This window comes from Pelophylax lessonae (assembly GCF_965119305.1).
Source record: "Pelophylax lessonae genome assembly, chromosome: 2".
NCBI classification, from domain to species: domain Eukaryota; kingdom Metazoa; phylum Chordata; class Amphibia; order Anura; family Ranidae; genus Pelophylax; species Pelophylax lessonae.
The window spans coordinates 632112391-632126684 of record NC_138769.1 but is presented as its reverse complement, the minus strand read 5'-3'; the positions used below and the strand labels follow the sequence as shown (position 1 = coordinate 632126684).

Sequence of the window (14294 nt, the reverse complement as noted above, 5' to 3'; positions counted from 1 at the left end):
CAGATTCAGCCCTACCGCTCCTTATTTTGGTATTAAAAAGTTCCCTAATCAATACCATTATTAGCAGTTAAGTCCCTAATCACTAAAATGTGGCAAAGGCACTTAATGTCTCCGAACTCATCGCCATGAGACTAATCTCAATTATACCTCTGAAAGGACGCTCGCTATTAGAGCCAACACTTAATCTAGATTTGGACAGACATGGAAATTTTGGGTTAACGATATATCTGCTTGATCTAAACTGGTAGCTTTATATGGTTGTTGTTTATTCAATTCTATAACCTCCCCCCCCCCCCCTCTATTCTTTTATATTGGACTACGTGATCCATTTTTCCTGCTGGATTTGAGTTGTATTGATAAATATATTGTGGCCTTCATATCTAATATTATTATGCATCTGATGTGTATTTTATATTCCGATGCAATTGCTGTAATGTTATTACCCTTTAAATCTAATAAAAACGTTATGGTTAAAAAAAATAATAACTTTGGGATTCTCTAGGAATGTCACACTTTATAAATTAATTTAATATATATATGTAGCATTTATTGATTACACTAACGCACTATAAAAGGTAGATGCTAAACATTTTCTTTCCTTTAGAGACTAGGAATGCTTTAGTAATGCATAGATCAGCAGCAAGCAGTATTGCATGTACATCTGCCACTGCAGGCAAGATGTTGAACCGTAGAAGTCCGTGGTGTGTGAAACCAATTCTGAAAAATGCAGAATCATATTTTGTATTGGATTGTGCAAAACAAATTTGTTTTTACATAAAGGGGTCCTCATAGGGAATTTGGGGAAGTGTTTTTATTTATCAATAGCGGGTAGCGCCAAGATGCATTGACCTATGTTTATGTGCATTTTTAAAGTTAGCATTTTTAAATGCACATACTATGTATGAACAATTGCAACAATTAAAACAATTAAAAGAGAGTGCCAAAAAAACTTACATTTGTAAAAAAAAAAAAAAAAAAAACCTTGAGGAACTATACACAGAGTTATATTGTGCCTCACATGTGTGGAAGTTTAACATAATGTATGAGATCTCATAAGCTAGTTCTTGGAATAGGGATCCCAGTGACAAATACCTGTGCATATGACAGCATAGTAACAGTATAGTATATAGGTTTTTAATCATTCCATTCAGCTTTGTGCACGCACATTTCACTGCTTGGCAAGCCAGCCACATTATATATATTTTTTAATCTATAATAATATTTTATCAAAATGAGTAAAATGTTATTAGGAGCATTCTGTAGTGTATCTTATAGGAACAAAAGGGACAAAAGTCAAAAAGTTCAATGTAGACACAACAACTTTTGCGCAAACCATTCACTATATGCTTATTGGGACTTTTGTTACCAAAAATAAATAGCGGAATACATATTGGCCTCAATTTATGAAGTAATTACATTTTTAACATTTTTTTATTGGATTTTTTTTATAGCAGAATGTAAAAAATATTGTTTTTTTTTTTGTCAAAATTGTTTGGATTTTTTGTTTGTAGCGCAAATAAATTAAATACCCAGAGGTAATCAAATACCACCAAAAGAAAGCTCTATTTGTGGGGAAAAAAATACATAAATTTCATTGGGTACAGCCTTACATGAGTCCGCAATTGTCAGTTAAAGTAACCTAGTGCCATATTACAAAATATGACCTGGTCATGAAGGGGGTATATCTTCTGGAGGTCAAGTGGTTATAGAAAACCACAGGGCCTTTTAAATTATTTGACTTTTGAAACAGGTTTTATTGTTGGTAAAAAAGGACTAGTCTTAAAGCAGAATAAAACCTACAACATTTTTGTTATGGGGCCCCAGTAGCTGTTAGCCATTATGTGCTAGTATGGACAGCATATTAGTACAATATGGCAACCTTGCCTGCCAATTGATCTCCTGGTCTGTGATTATCTAACTCCCACACGTGCACACAGGTGTCACATCCCCATATGTACACTGAGCTGATCAGTGTACATAAACCCTGAAAAACAGGGAGAAGGGTTTATGACAGAAGAGACCAATAGTTTTTTTTCTTTTATTTTGTCTCAGTTCCACTTTAAAGGCCTGTAGATATCCAGTGCCAGGCTGTATGCACTGTAAAACAAAAATCTATCCAAATACAATCAATGCAAAACTCACTCAAATAATCAAAAGTGAATAAACAAATATATAAACAATATATCTAACATATATAAAAAATATATAAAATACTGTAGTATTACTTGCTTGCTAAAACACTGTGCAGGCGATTCTACAACACCTCCTCTATATATCAAAATATGGTGTAGCGCAACTATAACATAAATAAAGTCTATGAGCTATAATACATTGAATTCATCATGGTGTAATTCATGAAATCAAAGCTCCGGTCTTCATAAAGTGTCATGTGTGCCTCCACCAAATAGGTGAAAAACATGCTCACCTCAATGATTGACCTCATATAAAAGGTAAAATCATGCTCAAAAACATTCCAGCGATCACAGCCAATTTTACTCGTTCTGTAACCCCCTTTCAAAGTCCTTCTCTGGGTCTACGAATTACTCACTCTCACAAATAAGGTAGGTTCAATTCTCATAAGACATGTAGTCTTCTCTATTTGAATAATGTATTTAACACCCAAAAATTAAAAACTCACAAGAAATAAAAACAAGGTTTCACCAGATCACGATCTAAGACGGCCATGGGATAAAGTCACGGGTTTGGCTCCTTCCCCTATACACGCTACATCCTGTGATTGGACTTCATCAGTAGTTGGGGAGCCAATACAACCTGGGCCTCTAAATAGCCCTCCCTGCTGCTCCCATGGCAACCAAATCAACAAACAACGTTAGAACTAGGGACCAGAACACCCGTGTATGTGTATATATACATATAAGTGTGTGTATATATACCCCTATACAGAAGTTCAGATGTTATGCCTGCCTCCAAAGACGCCTAAAAAATGCCCAAAAAAATGCCTGCAACAAGACACATGGGCGTTTTTGTTGCAGGCATTTTTTTGGGCATTTTTTGGGCGTCTTTGGAGGCATAACATCTGAACTTCTGTATAGGGGTATATACACACACACACTTATATGTATATATACACATACACACATATAGGTGTGATAGGAGTAAAGCCCTATGCTTGCAAATAATTTCATTAGCGCAGGCATAGGGTTCTGCTACTTTCACACCTATATGTGTGTATGTGTATATATACATATATGTGTGTGTGTATATATACCCCTATACAGAAGTTCAGATGTTATGCCTGCCTCCAAAGACTCCCAAGAAATGCCCAAAAAAATGCCTGCAACAAAAACGCCCAGGTGTGTTGTTGCAGGCGTTTTTTTGGGCATTTTTTGGGCGTCTTTGGAGGCAGGCATAACATCTGAACTTCTGTATAGGGGTATATATACACACACACTTATATGTATATATACACTGTGACAGGAAGTCAGGTAAATCTGTGGATGTAGTCACAGACAGGAGATACATTTCCACCTGGTTTAGAAAATTCACCAATTACTATAGCGTGTCGGCTGCAAAGGTAGCCAGAACTGGCTTAAGGAAGTTGAAAGGCCTTCAGCTGTTTGGAATGAGGAAGTTAAGGCCTCTATAATTCCAAAGGAAGTCTATTGAGGGCTGCCTCCTGACGCTGTGTGAGCTGGGTAGAGGAGGACAGTCAGATGTGTGCCTCCCGACGCTGCGTGGGCATGGGAGAAGACCTCCTGGAGCGATGTGCGCTGAGGAGGGTAAAAAGTGTGAAGACTACTCAAGGTGAGGTCTGGGATTGTTTCTATGTGGAAGAAATAAATGAACTGTTTGCTATGTGAAGAGACAAGCAAAGGAATGGTTGCTATGTGAAGAGACAAGCAAAGGGACATGTTCAATGTGAAGAGGAAATGTCCATTGACATGTTCAATGGACATTTGTTGTGTGAAGAGATAATAAACATGGACTATTGAGTGTCTGCTGTAGGATCAGCAAAGTTTGCCCAACAGTAGGTTGGAGACAGACTCCGTAGGTAGGTTCCTGTATGTGAGAAGGTAGCTGCCCACAGTGGCAAGGATTTATTTTGTGTTTTATTTTTATTTTGATGTTTTTGAGGCTTGCACTTGTGTGAAATAAATTGCAAGAATAAACCAAACTGTTGTTTGCAACCACTTCTCGGCTATCTCCCTGTGTAAACGCACCCCCCCAAGGGGTCATCCATACCCGCCACCGAGCTAATCCCCACATATGGTGGAGGTATGCATTGGACAGAAGCAGAGATCCCTGCAAAGAAGTGCATATGTTCTATGAACTTTGTCTGGTGCATGAGATTGCACAATCTATGTGTGCAGGAGAGGAGATCCTAAAAGAGAGAAAACTACTTGTTTTAAAGAGACAGTGGTCTCAAAAATTTTCGATGAACTTTGTCTGGTGCATGAGACTGCACAAACTGTGTGTGCAGGAAAGAAGATCCTGCAAGAGGGAGAAAAAAACTACTTGTTTTAAAGAGACAGTGGTCTCGAAATTTTTTGCTGGACTGTGAAAAATTTATTGTGGAGTTATTGAAGATGGGGCGGTGAAAACGCCTGAAAGATGCAAAGATAGCTGAAATGAGAGACTGAATTCTATGGATGGAGGGGATGTTACCGTCTGAACGAGCCCCATCCATGCCTGAACAGAATCTGCTAAAGAGAAAGGTTGTTGTCCCTAGCAACACTGATGCAAATGCAGCTCAACAGCAGGCAAATGCGGATTTTCAGCGGAGCTTTGCAGCTCAACAAAAGGCTCACCAAGAGAGCATGGCAGGCTGGAAACAGAGACCCCAGCAGCCAATGGAGGCCATCGGTTTGGAGGAAACCGAGTATGTGTGCAGGGCTGAGCTGGATGCCTTGCAACGGAAAATGGAAGAAAAGGAGCAAGCCTTGGAGTTGCTTAGGATGGAGCATAGAAACGTGCAGGCTCAGGTGTTACAGTGGGAAGAATCTACTGCTCTTCTTTATTTTGTGTTTTATTTTTATTTTGATGTTTTTGAGGCTTGCACTTGTGTGAAGTAAATTGCAAGAATAAACCAAACTGTTGTTTGCAACCACTTCTCGGCTATCTCCCTGTGTAAACGCACCCCCCCAAGGGGTCATCCATACCCGCCACCGAGCTAATCCCCACAACACATATACACATATAGGTGTGATAGGAGCGGAGCCCTATGCCTGCAAATAATTTCATTAGCGCAGGCATAGGGTTCTGCTACTTTCACACCTATATATGTGTATGTGTATATATACATATATGTGTGTGTGTATATATACCCCTACACAGAAGTTCAGATGTCATGCATGCCTCCAAAGACGTCCACAAAAAAGCCCAATAAACGCCTGCAACAAAAACAGCCAGGTGTGACAGGAGCAGAGCCACTACCCTGCTCTACTGCAATTGTAATACAAACAATCTTTTTTCTATGGCGGTCACCCTGACACGGAAGGGTTTGGTCACCCTGCCATAGCAGTCAGAGTCAGTTCACCCTACACTACACTACGGTCACCCTGACACTTAACACTTTCCCTACATAAACTAGATTATTGAATCTAACTATAGTGGAAAATAGTACCCTAACTACACTAGATATCACTTTCCTCACACATTGCTAAATGACACATTTGAAGCAGGAGTAACAGAGCTGCTTCCACTCTATTCCACAGCCCCTGTATTACAGTGCTAGCGATTTGGCGGGGCTTATATATCTTATATACTGGGGGGCGTATTCACTACTGATTGGCCTCTGGACCCCCTAGTCACTCCAATCACATTCCTAGCATCCTCCTGCCCCCTCAATTGGCTTTTACTGATGGTTCTGGTCCAATCATGGGCTTTTAAAGCCCAGTTCCTGCCCCATTGCATTTTGGTCAGTTCTGTTTGCCGAATTCCGAACTTTTTCAGTAAAAAGTTTGGAATTCGGCCGAATTTCGAACAGTCAATGTTCGGGTCGAACCAATGGTCGACCCGAACCATTCGATCATCCCTAGTTAGAACCTGAAGTGACACTAGCGTCCCATTTTCCAAAAAAGGATGTATACTTTGAGAAGAGGAGATTAAGGGGGGATATGATCAACATGTATAAATACATAAGTGGTCCATATAGTGAACTTGGTGATGAGTTATTCACTTTAACCATTTCTGGACTGGAAGGATTTGCCCCTTAATGACCAGGCTATTTTTTGCGAGTCAGCACTAGGTTACTTTAACAGGCATTTGATCATCTGTGCAATTTTTATTTAGTGCGCTATAAACAAAAAAAGTGACCATTCTGAAAAAAACACAATATGTTTCACTTTCTGCTATATAACATCCCCCCAAAATTTTTTTAAAATCAAATGTTTTTCATCCTTATAGGCAAATTTGTATTCTGCTACATATTTTTGGCAAAAAAATCATAAGCGTATTTTGATTGGTCTGCGCAAAAGTTATCGCGTCTACAATTTAGGGGAAAGATTTATGTCATTTGAATTTAATTTTTTTTTTTACTAGTAATGGCGGTGATTTGCAATTTTTAGTGGGACCGCGGCATTGCGGCGGACAGATCGGATCCCTAACTGACATTTTTGACACTTTTAGGGGGACCAGTGACATTACTACAGTAATCAGTGCTATAAATATGCACTGTTACTGTAATAATGACACTGCTAGGGAAGGGGTTAACCCAGGGGCGATCAAAGGGTTAAGTGTGAGCCTAGGGGAGTGTTTTCTAACTGTATGGGGGAGGGACTTGTGGAATCAACACAGAGACCTGTGATCCTAAATAGGAGGATCACAGGCGCTCTATGTTAATTCCAGAGAGAACAACGATCTGCTGTGTTTACAACAGCAGACCGTCGTTCTCTCTCCACGGGGAGCAATCACGGCTGCCCGGTCCCGTGGATTGGCTTCCCCGCTGTCTAATGGGGCGGGCATGTGCCAGATATGGCGGTTAGTGCAGCCGAGCCAGCCTCCACAGTATATCTGCGGAGGGTGGTTGGCAAGTGGTTAGGGTCATCACAGATGACAAGGGGGCACTCTTTACATCTGGAGGAAAAGAGATTTCATTTCAAAATATGAAAAGGTTTCTTCACAGTAAGAGCTGTGAAAATGTGGAATAGACTCCCCCTAGAGCTGGTTCTGGCCAGCTAATTAGTGTTACAGGATTGTGTATATGGGATTGTATGATACTTTTTTTTTCTTCTTCCCTTTTATAGGTTGGACTGGATGGACTTGATTCTTTTTTTAACCTCACTAACTATGTAACTATAGCAGGAGCAATGTCCTATTCAATGTGAAAATTAAAATAGATATATTGCGCTCAGCAAATATTATTCACAAGAAAAGTGCACTGGTGCACTTAGATAAATAAATGAATAATTGAATAAATAAATAAAGTCCTTGGTGCTTAGAACATCAAAAGTAGTTAAAGGGTTAACCGCAGCAGTTGATGGAAGCACCAACTTGATAGAAGTGGGATCTAAAACCTTCACCTCCACACCTTCACCCAGTGTTCTTAATAAATACTCCTTACCAGAAGGATATGACCCCTTGATTATAGGGGGTCACAAAAGGCATTGGTATCCACACAGAATCCAGACCATCCACATCACATTCTCTCACCATCAAGGATGTATGATCAGGTAGATATGGAACTCCAAATTTCAGGACTCCTCTGCTGCCACTCCCAGTATGTCTCCTCGCTACTTCGTCTGGATACCAATGCCTTTTGTGACCCCCCTTTAATCAAGGGGTCATATCCTTCTGCTAAGGAGTATTTATTAAGAACACTGGGTGAAGGTGTGGAGGTGAAGGTTTTAGATCCCACTTCTATCAAGTTGGTGCTTTCATCAACTGCTGCGGTTAACCCTTTAACTACTTTTAATGTTCTAAGCACCAAGGACTTTATTTATTTATTCAATTATTCATTTATTTATCTAATTGCACCAGTGCACTTTTCTTGTGAATAATATTTGCTGAGCGCAATATATCTATTTTAATTTTCACATATATCACGTCATTACGTTGTTTGTTTGCAGCTCGCAGTGTGGAAGATATTCCCACTTATCTAATCAATTATTTATATATTTATACATTTATATTTATTTATTTATTCACTAGTAATTTGAGGTTCACAACATTAACCAGCCGATATAGCTTTAGTGTATTATAATACTTTTATCTCTCAAGTGTGTTCACCCATTTGCGCAGTTCCTTTTTGGTAATTACCAAATTTCTTTCTATAATGTCCTATTCAAGTCTGTGGGATGTTAGTGTGCAAGTGCTCACAGTTTGACACTACATTTTACTAGCCAGGCTCCAAACTTCGCTGGAGCTCGAGGAGACACAACTGAAGGTGGCAGATCTAGGGAAAAGGGTCTGGGGAAATCTTTTCTTAAACATGTACATGTGCTTTGGGTTTTTTTTATACATAATATACAGAAATTAATAAACCTAAAATGAAGAACTGTATTAAAATAGTTGGAAACTAGGTAAAGTAAATGTAAAAATGAAAACTTATCTCTGTTGAGATTTGCAGCCCTAGAAGTTCTATCTCCTCTCCCTAGCAAGGCAGGTGTCCAGAGATTACTCCATTAAAGGCAAAAGAAAGCTTCACAACACCCTTCCAGCTTTTTCAGCCTTATGTGTCGTGGGACTTTATTGCAGCACATACTCTCAGAATCTATACAGAACAGAAAATACCTCATTTATCAAAGTGACGTTCCTAAAAACTGTCTGTATTGCCAAAAAACAATCAATCATATTCAAGCTTTCATTCTTCAACTGTCACTTCAAGTTCCAAGTTTTAATCTGATGGACTATCATGGGACAACACAGAGACTCCTTACAAAAGATACTGTGAGAAATGAGGCTCAGAAGTTTAACAATGCTATCTCCTATTTTTTTTTTTAAATAAAATGGCTGTTCAGTTATTGCAGAGCTAATTCAGCAAGTAATACTAAAACAAAATACAATGTTTAGAATAGAGCTAAGTATAAATTATGTTATCAGTCAAAAAGCAATACTATTGTCACTGTAGCTATACATCTACATAAAAAAAAATACTTATATGCTCCATAGTGCCATCATAATACTATAGTGGTACCTTACACCAGTTCTCAAGCTTATTCATTTTTGTATCTCCTATTTTTTAGCTGCTAATCTTGTTCTCCCTAACATTTCTACAGTTGTCACCAATGCTTTTTGTTCAAATGCTTCAAAGGAATTGTTAAATTGGAACTTCACTTCCTCAATCAAGATTAAATATTTTTATTCCATATGCTAGCATTAGTAAATAGATAGAAAAGTATATCATATTCACTTGTTTTAAACTGTATTTTACATTTCTTTCGTTCTTGGTTTCCATGCCTAGGCAAATTAAGTCATACATCCCAGGAGTCTTCAGGTTGGGAACATGGGATCTGTCAGTTAGGCACACCCTCTTGCCTGCATGCCTGGGCTAAGAGCAGATGGATTCCAGGAGGTGAATGCTAATGAATGAATAATCTGCCCTTACCCAAGTTGGCTGCAGCTAGAAATGCTAAGGGGGTGTGTTTTAAAGTGGTTTCTCAACAAAATACAGCATAGAGATGTGGATGGATGGAGGACGTTTTGTGTGAATATTAAAAACAAATGAAATAAAGTTTTGTGTTGCTCAGATGCAGTGTAGTTCGGCTTTAATGTTCATTTAACAATGAAGCACATGACCCATAATAGTGTTTTTGTCCACAACGTTTTTCCCCTAAAGCTTTAAATGTTTATACAAAGTTCTTGTTAGTGCTAAGAAGTGCCCCATGAACATCCAGCGGTAGCCCCAGAGGTTCATGTATGTATTTTGGATAACTTTTTAAAAGCTGGTAGTTATTTTTTTTTTGCCATCTATTTTTATATCATGCTTTTTTAAATATTGGCACAATGTACATATTTATTTAAAAGTGCCTATTCAGGTCAGTGACTCAAAGTATGAAGACAAGCATTTCATTATTATTCGGCTTCAGCTTTGGCCAAGAATTTCATTTCGGTGCATCCCTACTTTAAATCATGTGAATTTGCAAAGGGGAGTGGGTTTTGGCGCTGCTCTATTCATACCTCATAATTTTATACTAAATATGTCATATATCATACCGTGCCCAAAATAGCTGATAAGGTAAAAACATAACTATAAAAGATATAAAAAAAAATGTGCATGAAATTATATATATGGTGAATTTTGTGCAAAAATGTTTTTTTCACAAAAGGACTTATGACTGGTAGCACTGGTCACTTTATTTGCCATTGGTCCCTTTGTATTTCTAAAGCACAATTGATATTTTAAGGCACAATTGATTTTATCATGTGATTATATTTATTGTAATATTGATTATTTTTACTGGGCACTTGCACAAAATTCATCATCATATATATAATTTCATGCACATTTTTTTATAATTATTTTTATATTTTTTATAGTTATCTTTTTACCTTATCAGGTATTCTGGGCATGGTATGATATATGACATATTTAGCCTAACATTATGAGGTATGAATAGAGAAGCGCCAAAACCCACTCCTCTTTGAAAATTCACTTATTAGACACTACCACGGTAGATAGGGGCAGCAGCTATATATTTCCAACATCCATAGTGTGGAAACATACAAATAAACCATTACTTTGAATCATGATTAAAACTACTACACTATGAGCATTTTTTATGGTTGGTGATTTCATGTGGATATCAACACTGGTACTAACCCCTAGTGGAGTGGAAAAAGAGAAGTCTTGTCCTGTCATCTGTGGAGAGCGAGTGGTGATGCCGGATACCTTATATATATATATAAAGTGCTTGTTTCTGTTCTAATGTTAGACAGCATATCTTTGTGGTGAGTTTGAATTTTTACCATACGGTGAAGGACTGACATGGACTGGGTTTTTCCAACCATGACACAGTATAGTTAATAAGTCACATTTTTCGGTGGATATTGATTATTTCACTAATTATTATTTAACTCAGCACTGCAATCACATATATTTAGTGTATCTGTGTATTGTTTATCTACACTTATTGCATGTAGCTATTTTATTGAAAAAGCACTGACTTTTTTCACTACTCCATCCATGACATATGCTTTTCAGCCTAGCCTAATGAAAAGGTTCATCAAGTAGTCCAAGGGTGGCTATTTTTATTCCTCCATAGATACAGTGGAGGACTGAATGCAGCCACCCTAAGACAGGTCACAGGAGGTGTTACTATCTGATTACCAGATAAAAGGATTAAAACCTTGAACAACAGAAAAGTAATGCAGCCATCACATCCCATGATTGGTAAGCTACAATATATTACAATTTTGTTTATGGGTTAAGTTACGCTTTAAATGATTTATCTCAACCTTTTAGCTGCTATCTTTGCTAGACAGCTTGGTCTGTTAAAAAAAAAGCACTGGCTGATCACCAGGTAATAAACTACGTTGCAGGGGGACTCATAAGAACACAAACTACTCTACTGACGGACTGTATAATATATATATATACTGTATATATACACACTATATACAGTGGTAAAAATAATTATGTGATCCCCTGCAGAATTTGTAAGTATGCCCACTTACAAAGAAAGTAAGTGGGCATACACATATGGGTATAATTTTTATCATAAATGTGTTTTAAATGAAAGAGACAGAACATTAACCAAAAACAAAAATCCAGAAAAAACACATAATACAATTCTTTTTTTAAACTGAGTTGCAGTTCAGTGAGTGAAATAAGTACTTGATCCCCTACCAACCAACAATGATTCTGACTTCCACAGGCTACAGTATGTGCTTATGTGGTACACAGATTAGTCCTGTCAATTTGAGAAGGTGCTCCGAACGACAACTCATTATGTGTATAAAAGACACCTGTCCACAGAATCTCTTTCTTCCATTCAAATGTTACTGTCATGGGCAAGACCAAAGAGCTGTCAAAGGATGTCAGGGACAAGATTGTAGACCTGCACAAGGCTGGAATGGGCTACAAGAACATCAGCAAGAAGCTTGGTAAGAAGGAGACAACTATTGGATTGATTATTCGCAAATGGAAGAAATACAAAATAACCATCAATTGCCCTCGGTCTGGAGCTCCATACAAGTTTTCACCTCATGGGGTAAGGTTGATCATGAGCAAAGGGAGGGATCAGCCCAGAACTACACACAAGGAGCTTGTGAATGATCTCAAGGCAGTTGGAATCACTTTCACAAAACAAACCATTAGTAACACAAGTATAGGCCCATCTGAAGTTTTTCAATGAACATCTAAATGAATCAGAGAAGAATTTGGAGAAAATCATGTGGTCAGATGAGACCAAAATTTAGCTCTTTGGCATTAACTCGACTCTAAGTTTTTGGAGGAAGAAAATGCTGTCTATGACCCTAAGAACACCATCTCTACAATCAAGCAAGGAGGTGGAAACATCATGCTTTGAGGCTGTTTCTCTGCTAAAGATACAGGCCGACTTTGGCACATTGAGGGGTCAATAGACGGGGCCATGTATTGTGAAATCTTGGATGAGAACCTTCATCCCTCAGCCAGAACACTGAATATGGGTCGTGAATGGGTCTTCTTGCATGACAATGACCAAAAACATACTGCCAAACCAACATAGGAGTGGCTCAAGAAGAAGCACATTAGGGTCATGGCGTGGCCTAGCCAGTCACCAGACCTTAGTCCTATAGAGAATTTATGAAAGGAGCTGAAACCTATAGTTGCTAAGCGACAGCCAAGAAACCTTAAGGTTTTAGAGAAGATCTGTAAAGAAGAGTGGACCAAAATCCCTCCCAAGATGTATGCAAACCTGCTAAACAACTACAAGGAATGCCTTACCTCTGCGCTTGCTGACAAAGGTTTCTCCACCAAGTACTAAGTCATGTTTTGTTTGGAAATTAGATTTTTGGTTGATATTCTGTCTCTATCATTTTAAATACATATATGATAAAAATGATAGACCCTTAATTGGGCAACCTTACAAAATATGCAGGGGATAAAATAATTATTTTCCCCACTGTATATATAATTTTTGCCCATAGTTACACTTTATGTCAGAAGAAATTTTCTGGGTGGATAAAGCTGACAGTGGGCTTCTTGTGGCATCTGCTGTTTGCCAGAACTTTTACGCCAAACACTAAAATTGGGGACAATCTATTTTTTTTTGGTAGATAAAAAATGATTAGAGACTTTATTTAGGGCCAGACCTCCAAAATCCCAAAATAGCAGGTTGAGCTCTGGTGATAAATCCCTTTTTATTTTTTGAGAGATGAGAGAGAAGGACGGTCAGCTATTGTAAACACAGCTGACCATTCTTCTCTCTGGAATGATCACAGAGTGCCTGTGATCCTTCTATATAGGATCACAGGTTTCAGTGATCACATCAAAAGCCCGTTCCCCATACAGTTAGAAACACTCCCCTAGGCTTACATTTAATCCCTTGATCACCCACAACGTTAACCCCTTCCCTGCCAGTGTCCTTATTACAGTAACAGCACATATTTCTAGCACTGATTACTGTATTAATGTCACTGGTCCCCCCAAAAGTGTAAAAAATGTCAGTTAGGGGTCCAATCTGTACGCAGTCCTGCTAAAAATCGGAGATCGCCGCCATTACTAGTAACAAAAAAAAAAAACAATAAAAATGACATAAATCTTTCCTGTAGTTAGTAGACGCAATAACTTTTGCACAAACCAATCAAAATACACTTATTGCGATTTTTTTTTTTTTTTTACTAAAAATATGTAGCAGAAAACAAATTGGGCTAAAATGTTACATTTTGATTTTTAAATATTTTCAGAATTGTCGCTCTTTTTTTGTTTATAGTGCAACACATAAAAATTGCAGAGGTGAACAAATACCACCAAAAGAAAGCTCTATTTGTGGGGAAAAAAAGTACATCAATTTTATTTAGGTACAGCGTCGTGTTAAATAACACAGTGCCAAATGGCAAAAAATGGCCTGGTTGGGGGCAAATCCTTCCGGTCCATAAGTGGTTAAAAACAAAACTATGCAACTTTATTGATACAAGCACTAACAAAAAGTCATACTAATCAAACAATGATTACTCCTACAAATTATTATACACAATAGAACAATAGTATTAAAAAAAAATTTCAGACCTCTTTTACATGGCAGCCCACCTCCCAGATTAGCATATTTCTGAACTATGTGCAGTCAGGTGGGCACATGCAGACAGCCATGGTGAAAGGTTGCTATTTATTTGTACAGGCTGTGCCACCTAAGCTGATTGCAAACACCTGGCCCTACCTGCCACACAAATACACTGAGCTGGGTAGTATACGG

The 14294-nt window shown here is 38.1% G+C and overlaps 1 protein-coding gene across 3 annotated transcripts in view; it reads right to left on the bottom strand.

The window, feature by feature from the left end:
• MTUS2 (microtubule associated scaffold protein 2) overlaps nt 1-14294 on the bottom strand; it is a 991417-nt gene that overhangs the window by 857276 nt on the left and 119847 nt on the right. The window contains exon 2 of one of the 3 annotated variants that reach the window (XM_082247669.1): nt 8278-8353. The exons of the other annotated variants lie outside the window; for them this stretch is intronic. The gene's annotated coding sequence lies outside the window, so the exon portion shown is untranslated. The remainder of the gene's footprint in view (nt 1-8277; nt 8354-14294) is intronic. 3 annotated transcript variants of the gene reach the window in all.